This window comes from Sinohyriopsis cumingii, unplaced genomic scaffold (genome assembly GCF_028554795.1).
Source record: "Sinohyriopsis cumingii isolate HCF-2022 unplaced genomic scaffold, ASM2855479v2 utg001522l, whole genome shotgun sequence".
Classification (NCBI taxonomy): Eukaryota; Metazoa; Mollusca; class Bivalvia; order Unionida; family Unionidae; genus Sinohyriopsis; species Sinohyriopsis cumingii.
In genome coordinates, this window is record NW_028316011.1 from 679,004 (window position 1) to 692,438 (window position 13,435).

Sequence of the window (13,435 nt, forward strand, 5' to 3'; positions counted from 1 at the left end):
TCTTATCACGACTAAGATTCACGATACTGTTATCACAACATACAGCGTTGTTCTGGAAGCTCCAGATGACTCCAAGAAACTTTAGACGGCTTCGTACAGCTTCGGACCGCTCTAGTTATATTCACAATAATATTTCATAGACATTCTCGGCTACAAACACGGTCAGCTACCAATAATAGTCAGCTATTATAACGGTCAGCTACAAACAGTCAGCTACGAACACAGTCAGAATCATCTTCAAACACAGTCAGAAACATCTTCAATCACAGTCAGAAACAGCTTCCAACACAGAAACAGTTATAATAAAACCAAATGTGACATAATAATTTCTGTATAATTTCTAGATATATGATAATACTTAATAAATTTTGCGTTGTAATAAACACATTATTACGCGATAACACAGCACAAACCGAATAAGCTTCGCCTATCAGTTAAAAAGAATGTAAATTTAGCACTTACCCTTATGGCAGGAGAATAAAGGAGAGTGTATACTCCTTGACGTGATCCAAAAATAACCAGTGTGGTTTTTCGTGATTCGTTTTACTTAAATCCATAGGAGAGTGAGTACAAGTCGGGGTAGAATACCCGTGCATATCATTTTAGTCATGATACCTGACACAAGTAATCTGTGGCTAGGTACATGTAATACAGTCGCTTACCTGGAAAAACACATTCACCCTATATAACGTTGTACAACGAGAAATAGTCTAATTGTTTTTAAGACAAAACCAAGTTATTTCTTTGCCTAATTCTGTGACATAATACGATGTTGAATATACGAAATAAAGGAAGAAATTTATAGCACAAAGAAAGCGATATTTAATGCCATAACTGTCATCGTTGTCATCGTCTATTTAGACGAATATTGATTTGACCTAACTAAAATTAGTTGACGTTTGAACTACTGTATTGCGTATGTTTTATTATAATCAGTCATGTCAGTAATTTGGAAGTCCTGAAACAACACCCAATATTTAATCTGGGCAAATTTTAAATGTTGTGACCAACAGTTGATTCATTTAATGAAACTTTGTAAGAAAAAAGAAACAATAAGGAAAACATGATGAGTCAGTCCTCTATTGTGTTCAATGTATTTCATGTTCGAACTGACACTTTACGTTGATACATGAAAGGTCACTTGTGAATGGCCAAATATGATTCACTTATATAGTCACGTTTGACATTTTCTCTGAATGATATAATATTTCTTTTCTTTAATAACCAGTTGGCTTGAAAGGTTTCTTTTCTCTTTTTTCCTAAGGTGACAACATAGAACAGTTTTTGGATTTGGTGTATATGTCTATGTATGTACTATGTATATTGGGGATGTATAAGTGCGTGAGTAGTATATATGTATGTATGTATGTGTATATATATATATATATATATATATATATATATATATATATATATATATATATATATATATATATGCATGTGTGTGTGTGTGTGTGTGACTTATATATCAGAATGTCAGCATTTTGTGTCAGACGTAGACTTAAGATGTGATCATTGATTTCTTGTGAAACTGACGTTATACTAGTAATAGAAGATTTTATATATGTCTAGGGTTGGACATTTCTGATATGGGTGGTGAAATTGTTCTATCCAATAACAGTGCATAATGAATGTTTATTCGCATTCATGAACGAGAAGAATGTTTAAAGTACTGATGCAACATTAAAACATCAAATCAACCACTGACACATTCCTGACTATAGAGTATAAGCATGTAAGATTTACAATAGAGGGCAGAGGTAAACTTTAGCTGCCGTTTTAACACCTACCAGCCTTCAAACAAGTAACGGTTGCGACCGCAAAGGAAATTACAATACATAGTATGAATCGTTTTTTAAAGGATTTGTGCGCAATGATATTGTATTAGACTCCGCTAAGGATATACACACCTCTTTTGATCAAGACGTTTTGGATTTCGGACATTTTGCCAAGTCTAATTCAATTTATTTGATTTGAATGTTCAATAAGACTATCATAAATAATACACGTTCTTGCATCAGGAAGGAAATTGAAAGGTCATATGTTTTAAAGCATTTAGACTTGCATTACTAAACGTTAAATAATGCACTACTAAATGCATTTCAATATCGTAAAACAAAAAACAAATGTTTGGACATGACATTATGGTTGGCAGAAAATGACATAATTGGGAAATGTCTGTTTTATCAATATAATTTTCAAAGAGGTACAGCGTTTTGGATGAATATTGTGAAACGTATCAATAAGTGGGGATGTTTTTCGTAGCATGTAATTCAGGAAGATATATTCACATGATACAATGATGCTAAGGAACCCATGGCGAACACACACGTGTTCGAAACTATAACAAAAATAAGCAGCAAAGGTGAGAAACGGCTGTAAGGAAGAACGAATATACAAGGGTTTCTATGTAAAGTTTCGAAGCCATAACAAGCGAAATGCAGGTGCGAGGTTGTTGCACAAGTGAAGAAATGGAAATTCAACTGAAATCAATTATAATTCGAGAAAAACAGTTTGCACGTGCAGCTCGGGCTATTCATGTATCTGACGTGCACACAAGTAATTCAAAATATATTAAAATGCAGTAAAGTGTTATATTTATGCGAGGGAAATAACAGAATACAACGTTATAATTTAAGGTAACAAGGCAAAAACTAAATTCAGATATTTTATATTGCAAGGAAACAATACAAAGTAAACTCTTGATTATATTGTTTAAAAGGAGGTTATTTTGTTCAAATAATCACAGGGAAATATGATAGGTGAGTATTTCATATTACTTGAGTTTTGGAAATCCCTATTTCATAACGTCATATATGAGGTCAAAGCCCAAACACGCACCTTGAGAAAGCATCAATACATATTGGATCATTCAATGCTTGATTATATATAAATCTCACTCTAACTTTCTGTAGCTAATCACAAGATTGTACATCTGCGGACTTTGTTAAGCTCGCGGAAAATCAGAAAGTTAATTGTATTGTTTTTTGCAGAATAAAATACATTTAATACAATTAGGAAGATAGCAGACACGTTCGGCAATTGCTCTGGAAGTTTAATTATATTTATGAAGTCAAAATTAGTAGAAAAAAAAATTACCTTGATGAGAATTTACTTTCAACTAGATGACTGTGTTTATCCCAACTTTAAAATAAACCGATAAGAGATAAGATATAAAGATTTGATACTTTGTTTCGCATTTTTATCATCACGATTGTCCCGATATATGATTCGAACGATATTGATGAGAATAGGGTCGAATTATTTAAAGAAAGAGTTCTGTCAAAAATAGTTACATCCTATCCTTCTGATTTTCTCTTTTTGGCTGGAGATCCCAACAGTAAAACTCGTAACCTTAACGATGTTTAGAAAATGGAACTTTTGATTTTATATTAGAAGATAGTTCATATAAACTAGATGAGACTGATAGTTGAAGAAACCCGAAAGAGTTTGTAATTAATTCGGCAAATCACTGATTGATATATATAAAATATACCCCATTCATATGCTAAATGGTAAAATTCACACAGATCGAGCTGTAAATGTCACATATAAAAGCAAATGATGGGGCTCGCGTGGTTGACTACATAATTGCTTCAACTGGAATCTTTAAATAGTATTTAAAGTTCCTAAATTGGCTCTAGTAGTGAATCTATGCGTTTCTCGACCACAGGCGAGTTCACATTTCCACTTGCAAATGTACAAAAACATGCACGTATAGGAGGAAAGGTATAATAGTCAAAGATTGTACAGGTACAGATGGAATGAAGAAAGACTAACGAATTAATATATTCCAAAGTGAACTTTCTAAATTTTGATATATTTTTAATAATTTTTCATCCCTTATGATTGAAAAATCATTGATATATTCATAAATCAGTCCTGTGTATGTTGTCTGAATGTAAATATATAAAAGACACAACCTATTTGGTGGGATATAAAATATGATTCTGCTAAAAAGAAAATAAGACATATTATCTCCATAACTTTAAATGTAATGCTCCCATTAAAACTCTGAAAGATTATAAAACGAGTTGAAGTAGGTTTAAAAATGTAATTTGCAAGAAAGTAGAGAATTATATTTATCAAAAGATAAAGGAACTAATAATTCAAGTCAGATATCTCTTTGGGGAGCTGATCAAAATCAAATCCAGGTCACAAAGCATATGTTGTCAACGTTATCATTGGTATTCTTACTACAGATCGTTACTGTATTGTAGTGACTCAGAAATTAATCACTTTTTTAATTTTATGATTGAAACCTGTGACGATATTTTTGAACTCGAATCACTATACTAAAAAGTATCCGATCCCAACAATCAGAAGTGTATGTAACACTGCATGGAATAATAACCGAATTGATAAAAGCCACGCTTTCAAATATAGGTCCTTGTTTAGTAAACTAAGTTAACGCAATGTTTGACACCTGGCACTGCTCCAAACTACGGGGAGGAAACATTTTCTTACATTACACAAAACTGTTCTTCAGGTGATCCTACTAATTACAGACGAATCTCTGTCATGGACATCTTGAACAGACGTTTTACCAGTAGTTTAAACCAACGCCTCCTTTAGTGGTGCGAAGCTAATAACAAACTTGAAAACGCTCAAGCGGGATTACGCAACTTCTATTCAGCACTACATACTATTTTCTTTGCTGAAAGCGATGGTGTATAAATACTTGAGTATCAAAGGTTGTTTGTATTGTGTTTTGTGGACTTTAAGAAGGCTGTTGAAAGCAATTGATCATGTAAAATTACTGACTTGCTTAGTTAACAAATGTCAAGTGTACAACTGAAAGAGCATTATACAGAATGTTTCACCTGTAATATTGGCATCACACAAGCTGCCTATTAAGTCATCTTCCGTTCAATGTATTTAGAAAATATTTTGTTCCAGACACCCGCAGGACTGTCAGAAAGTTATCTTTATTATGCAAGCACTATCATAAATTATTATGCTCTTCTATGAAGAGGGCATTGCACACTGTGCTGATACATCCGGCTCCTTACAAAGGCAAATTAATGTTGTGTGACATTCTTGTCAAAACAGAGGAATGTGCGTTAATTTAAATAAAACTAAATCATTGTATTCATAAACGGTCGATTTTAGACGAGTATCGAAAAGTGGTATTATAAGGGTAACTAAATCCAAACTGTATCTGATTATAAATAAATGGGATTATATTTAACCCCTAAACTTATATGACCGAAAGCAAAGCAGGAACATACCCCGCTTCGGTGGCCTTGTGGTTAAAGTGTCCGCCTCGGAAGCGGGAGGTCGTAGGTTCGTACCCCGACCGAGTCATACCAAAGACCTACAAACATGGTGCTAACAGCTGCCTGGCTAGGCGCTCAGCATTAAGAGGTTATTGTTGGGACTGGTCAACCTGGTGTCAGGATAATGTGACTGGGTGGGACGTCTCTGCGGCATGATGCCCCAGTGATATACATCACTATAAACTGCCACACAGCAGACACCGTAGCGATATGACTGAACAATTGTTAAAGCTAAGTTAAAAATTCTACTCACACACATACGCAAAGGAAAAACATGCATTGAAAGCAAACAAGTCTCTACCCATAGTAATATCGTTCAAAATGTGTTAGGCATATTTGCCGCGACAGAAGCTTTACCACTATTTGATACTGTGATTACGCCAGTGTTAACCTATGCCGCTGATATTTGGGAGTATGAATAATATTCACATACAATATAAATTGTATGTAATAGGTTCTGCACTACTAACCTTCCTAAGCATATATACTCCCTTTTACAATGATGATTTTGTGGAAGACTTCCTCCGTATATATATATATATATATATATAATTGTAAATGTATTAAAAACTCGATTAGACTGATTAGAATGGGTGATAACCGATATCCAAGACAATATTATATTATGCCGACAAAAATGCCACCAGTAAACTAACATGGGTTTCCAAAGTTAATGACATATTATTCAAATATAGATTTGGTTAGAGATGGCTCGCACAAGATGTTGGCTGCGGAAAAGTAGTTTTGTTCAATTTCAGACAACTTCTTAAAGACAATTTAATTCAGCATTATAATTAAGCTATACTTCAATCAAGCAAGGCTACTCACTAAAGTTAATTATATGATGCATTTTAGCCGTTCAGTTTTAAACGACCATTAAGCTACCTACCTGTTTATAAAATGAATTAGTAGACACCTTTGTTTAGCTCATAATTTAGCTACAGTGGAAGGACGGCATAATACTATCTCCCCAAATCGACGGATGTGTAAATTATGCAATAAAAGCGAAATAGGAGATGAATATCACATTGTTCTAAGATACCTTTTGTGGATGTTAGAAACATTTATGTTAAAAACGTTTACCGAATAAAACCCATGCAAAAAAAAAAAATTATATTCTCTGATGAAGTCAAAGAACCATGTCATAATATCTCAACTTGAACAATATGTCTTTTCAGCACTCGACAGAAGAGATCAACTGTACAGGTAACTATATTATTATATTATTTTATTTCATTTCTTCTCTACGTATGTGGACAATCACAACGATGTAGTTATTTAATACAAGTCCTGTTGCATCTTGTACATTGATTTCCATATTTTGTCTTTTCTGTTTCACATAAATCTATTTTTAATTTTTTGTGTAACTGTATTATTACGAGCATATGATATACATTATATATCAGCTATTATCATTGCCCTTGTATGTGTAATGCATGATGATGTTGGGAATAAGAAAATGCATTTGATTCAAAAGCAGATTGTAAAAACTGAAATGGCGTACAAATATTTTACAATGAAAATTAATTATTTATGACATGTTACTATGAAATGATGTGCACTGATTATGTTAAATAAAAATAAATACTACATAACCTATTTGTTTCATCGATTTCCAATACAGAATTTTGTAAACATTTAACTTATATTATACATAGTCTGTTTATTACTTAATAATTTTACTGATATGATTGTTTCTTTATACTGAATTATTAAACATATCTCTCCTACATTAAGCAATAAGAAAACAATTGTTTTGTTATGGTATGTCACCTGAAAAAATGTTTTACCACATTTTATATTAATGAGGCACTGACCATTTAATTTTCGATAGGGGAGGGTGGCTGATATATATTTTGATGGTGGTTTAGCTCCGTGTGAAAGAAGGGCATTTATTTTCTTTTGGCTAATATGGGACAGGTTTGGCCAACAGGAGAGCCAATCAGAGCAACTACTTTTGAATATCTCCAACACGTGAACATAAAGGCCAGACTTGTTTTTACCTACATGTATCCTACACTACTCTCGAGATTAAATTGTTGGTGCCAGAACTAAATGTTAAAAACTTCGTTTGAATGCAGCATATGTAATTGCCGTCCTAATCTACAAAGTTTTCTGAAGAAATATGTTGGGAAGTGGTGCTGTATTTTATGGTCCTGCTCATCCCACAAAATGATCACTGCATATTTGTCATTTCGACTTCAGGCGAAAGTCCTTTCTAAAACATCTAACTCGTTGGCTCCAAGTACATGAACTTTTACCATCAGCAGCGAACCTATGCAGTGAATTGTCCTCACGTCAACAATCTTTCCGGAGTAATAAGAACAGCCTTTCGCACAGCAGCATATTTTTCCATGTTGACACTATTGTATTAACTTTATGTTTCGCTAGCCAAGCGTAAAACGGTGCGAAATTCTGAAATATCCGGAACTGGAATATTTTGTGGGCATGCGCATTGGAGTTAAGAAGAGGTCATTTTAAGCCTTATGATCAGTAACTCTGATGCAACCATGAAACCGCCTCACAAGATGTATATGGAACATGCAGATTATATTACTTATGTGATAGTAGGGAAAGTAACGATCAATTTCAATTTGAGTTATACTAGTAAAACTGTTCAGAATTATCCTAAAATGTCTTAAAAATTATTAGTACAAACAACCATCGTATGGATTGTTTTACAGATTACTTTCTAATACATCTGACGAGTTTGTAAGAAAAATGGCACAGTTGATAAAATTTGCCTTCAAGCTAGGGACAATATTTTACAAATTCGGTAGTAATATACATTATATCACTGTAAAACAGGATTATAAACAATGTACTTCTATATTACATACAAGTAGGACAGTTAAAAGGCTGAGTGAGTGCATACTTGCCTGAAAACGCTTAGTGAAGTGTGTTACGAATCTAAGTCTTAAACGCTATAAGAGAAGGAACCGAATCCAATAAAACCAACAAACAATGTATATCTCTAACTTACAAAGTGAAAATTTAGGAATCTCTTGCAGCATTGCGAAATAAATACCAAACAATTCACAATGTCACAACTCCAAAACTATATAAATAGTCTTGAATGTTCTGATGTACAACAATTATGCAAACCAAAATGACTTTGAATGAGTTATCAATAATTCCAAAAGAATTTATTTGTCCAAAAGTCAATGAGCACTTAGTAATTTCAATTATTAATTTAAATTAGTAAATATTATAACTTCAATCACCTCCCTCAGTCACGGATGACAGTTAAGCACACAATGTATATAACTAGTCTACCCTCCACACCCTATTCCCACTAATTTTGCAGGTGATATAATACTAAAATAATAACAAGACGTACCTATCAGAACAAAATCAATCCATGTACCTTATAATCACAATGATTAAATACAGAGCTTATTATAGATATCTTCTGGAAAATATGGTAATTTGTGTATGTGTGAGGGAAACGGATAGAAGGACCAAGTTTACTTTGTAACTATTAATAGATTATTAATAACATGTCACGTTATGGAAACAAAATTAAGGTAAATCTTGTTTTTATATACATTATTGTGATTTCACCATATTCAAACATTCGAGTAAGATGCGCATATGCATGGAAGTGAAATTGGGGACCAATGAAATAATAGCGCAGTATTACGATGCAAATCTGATAGATCTGCACCAAATAACTAATCAAAAACCAATTAATAATGTTACTACTACTACTAATTATAATAATAATAATAATGATATCAATAATAATAATAAAACAGAGGGGAATATTTAGATTGGAGAAATAAAAGTTTATTTACAGCTATAATGTATAGATATATTAATTAAAGTTTGTGACTTGTTTGCCGTCGCGTTCACACCTATATCTCTTAATTCATTCCGTTATTCTAGTCAGCTACCAATCCAGGCACACATTCACACACAAGCACACACATGAACGGACGCTCGTGATGTAGATCAAAGAAAAGACTAGCAAAATATTATATTCGGCAAAGCCTAAATAAAAGTCTACAGGTAAACTCGATACGAATTGAAAATATAACACATGATGCAGTATTAAGTTTAAAACACATGCAGGTTAATTATATTTACCACGTTGGTCTAAATCAAACACGACCGCTCCGGTGGCCTAGTGGTTAGAGCGTTCGCCTCGGATGCGGGAGGTCGTGGGTTCGATCCCCGGCCGAATCATACCAAAGATATACAAAAATGGTACTAACAGATGCCTCACTTGGCGCTCAGCATTAAGAGGTTAGTGTTAGGACTGGTCGGCCTGGTGTCAGGATAAAATGTGACTGGGTGGGACATCTTGCTACATGTCTGCGGCATGATGCCCAGTGCTAGACATCACTATAAACTGCCACATTGCAGACATCATAGCGATATGACTTAAAAAATGTTAAAGCTACTTCAAAAATCCAAATCACATCACATCACTAAATCAAACATTTAAGTGTTTAGTTTCTATTGAATTTGTCAGAGTAAGACTGCATATATATATATATATATATATATATATATATATATATATATATATATATATATATATATATATATTCGAGAGAGAAAGAGATGCATCCATCCATCCATCCATGCATAGACACATACATACATACATACATACATACATACATACATACATACATACATACATACATACATTCATACATACATACTTGTGTGTGTGTTTGTGTTTACGGCTGACAAACATGAACAACAGCAGTACCACAACCACGACAACTTACACTTATCCACATATTCAGAGATCGTACCATATGCAAAGGGACCTAACCGACTCTCTCTCTCTCTCGTAGTTAACAATACTGACGCATTGTAACACCGATGCAAATCAAAACGCGGTTAAGCGAAGAGAAATATAAAATCCTAGTTAACGACACAGTCAAACTTTGTATGAAAGGTGATGATCAGCGAGATAAAATCAGTCAAAAGTTATAGCAAAGAAATTTGGTCTAAACGAGCTTATTGAAATATAGTAGACTGAAGTTTTCAATCAATTTAGATAGTTATACCCAATCAGTTGCCAGTAGTGTAATACAACTGTTATTCAAAGTACTTTCCTGCTAAACGTCAATGACGTCTTGAACAAAGCAAGGAAAGTATCTCATTCAATCATTATGAATGCACTTTTGAATATGTACATGAAAGAGAATGACACTTTAAATAAGAATTTCAAATAACACAAAAAATCATTATATCGTAAATGGAACATAATGGCCTTGAAGTTTTTGGAATTTCTACCTAGGTGAATATTGTATTGAACTATGTTAGGAATTTACAACGGCCATTCAGCATAACTAGATCAATTTATTCCTTAACACGTTTAAAATCTTATAATTTTAATCGTAAGTAGCTTATCAAAAATACATGTAATATTTTTGTGTAAATTTACTTTTTCATGTTAGCACAATGCTAATATATTGTTCGTAAACACTGATATATTATAGGAAACGAAGCACACTGTGATATTAAAAGTCTTGACATACATTATTGGTAGTTCTTTTTTTTTCCTTGAAGATACTCCTTCCCAGCTCGAGGATGGAGAAAAGATGAATAGTGAATAGAGTCATTGCACATGTCGTAAGAGGTGATTGGTGGGTCTTAAGCAAAGGCATGGCTACTGTACTTCAAGGGAAAATGGGAGCTCGTCTTGAAATTGCTGCTATCTCACATCTGTCCACATTGGTTTGATGGTTAAGCTGGACCAGTTTGGGCATGTGAGATATCTTACATATAGCTTTTCCTGGCTCCCTGGTACTTCTTGTCGCTTCCTGTGTTCTTCCCCCTCCCTATATCTTGACTGACATGTATCGGCTCTTATCTGCTGTATAATGGTCGAACACAATTAGGAACCGTGTGTGACTTTTATCCATAAAGATTTAAGTTTAACCTGTACCAGTGAGTAGCCAACGGGATGCGTCCTTGAGCATGACTCTACTTATAAATTCTAAGGATAACTGGCAAAGCCGAAAACAAACACAATTGTGAATTTTCTTTGAGATCGATGCAGAGAGTGCTTATTGGTTTAGATGGATACAAAACATTTGCTTGATGCTTTTAGGAATTTTGGTATAACTGTATGTTTTGTTAAAACTTTGGATTGCACATTTATTTTTAAAAGAAGTTGAAGCATTATCTAGTCAATCTAATAATATTTGGTGACGAACAATTATCGGTTTAAATATTGGTATGCCTTCCAATAGGTTCATATAATATACACCTGAAATTCATCTGTGCACTCGAATGAAGAGGCTTTATGTATTGTTCAAACTTATATTGCAACTTTTAAGTTCTTGGAATGAGATATTCCTTTCTTGTTAGGGGATTTTAGACTTGTACAGCACCGGATGATGACAACATAGACTGTTATAAAACTTAAATGTTAGTTAATAATATTGATTACGCTGTTGACAATTGATCTACCAGTAGTTAAGTTATGGATACAATGGAACCCATTCATTATGGTTATGCACTTTACAGCTTTAATTCATTAAATACTTGATTCAGTCTTTCGCCGCAAATGAATATTGTAATGATATGGTGCAACAATATTTGGACCTGATTTACAAGAGGAGGTCAAGGAGTTTATATAGAACGAACGCGAATGTAACCATTCTTCTTCAGAGTAGGGAAAAACATATACAAAACGGACTTCAGGGCACTTTTGTTCAAAGAAATGGACAAAATTAACTGATGCAGTATTCAACACACAATTATGGACATTGTTGCTGAGACAGAGTACAATAGATTATGTTTCTAAACGAAAATAAACTATTAAACTGGTTTTTAGAATAAGATACAGGTTCATCCGGAGCATATTAATTTACAATTTGACCAAATAAAATCATATTACTAGAGACATCAATCCATTTCCATTTGCAGCAATCCCATCAGAATACAGTAAATACCATTGATCATGTGTACGGTATTTTTATAAAATCGTTTAAGTCAAAGAGTTCACCAAAATAATATCCAAGGACTCTAATTTACAGGAAAGAATAATACCTGCCATCTGCTTTGGTGGGATGTATCATACCCTATAATACGATTCTATCGCATCCTCCATACCCATGATATTTACTGGACAAATCCTATCCAGTGTAAACAAAGACCTATCATAGTTCTGTGACTTCTCAGGGAAGTTTCCTTGTTAGAATTGTTTCGTGTTTTAAAATAGCCTGTAGTTTTATATAATTTAACTTCAAACCATTATAAGCTTATGTGCAAAGTTTCTTTATTTCACAGATAAATGATTTTATAAGAGAGTGGGTACCTCTTACGTGTTCTATAAATTTAGCCAATTATAAAGTAAACATGTACGTCATGTCCTATTATTCATATTCTTTAAAGCTAGTCAAAATATCTTCGTTTTTGGTTTGTACAACAGATGTTTACCAATTCTTAAAACCATTCTACTTATAAGAACGAATTGAATATATGCCATGGTGAGGTCCCAAATAATTGTTTGCACAGTAGGTTTTGTATTCATGATGCTGGTAAGAGTTCAACAGTAATATCAGCTTCATATTTTCATGGTATTCTTTCGCACACTTGGTGATAATAGAGAAATGTAACTTTATATTACTTTGAAACATATATTCTATCTCGGAGGAAATACTAACATGTCAAACTTTACCTGCACCTAACGTCTGAAATTTAGATATATATATTTTATTGCATTCGTTTTTTCAAGTTCACTTAAAGATCCTCTATTTTGAATTCGTTTTTGAAATATGAGTTATTTTATGTTCATTTTTGAAGTCTACTATTGTAATATAAACAATGCATCACATTCCTGGACTGTTTGTTCCGAACTTTAAAGGTCACATTACTAAGGCAAGTATTTAATACACTAACAATTTTATTGAATTTTTGCCCGGCGATACTCCAAAGATACACAATTACGTTGACATTAATAATACCGATTTGTCTAATGAACATTATTTTACTGGTTGCCGCTGACATTTAACGGTCACATTACAAAAGCAGGCAACTAATACACTAAAAATGATATCTTTTCCGCCGTTAATCCAAAACATACACAATGAGATTAACATGGTTGCCTCTTTATCAAATGAACAACATTTTACGAGTGATAACACATCTTACATGGTATGTGAGTGCTAAAGTAAATTAATAAA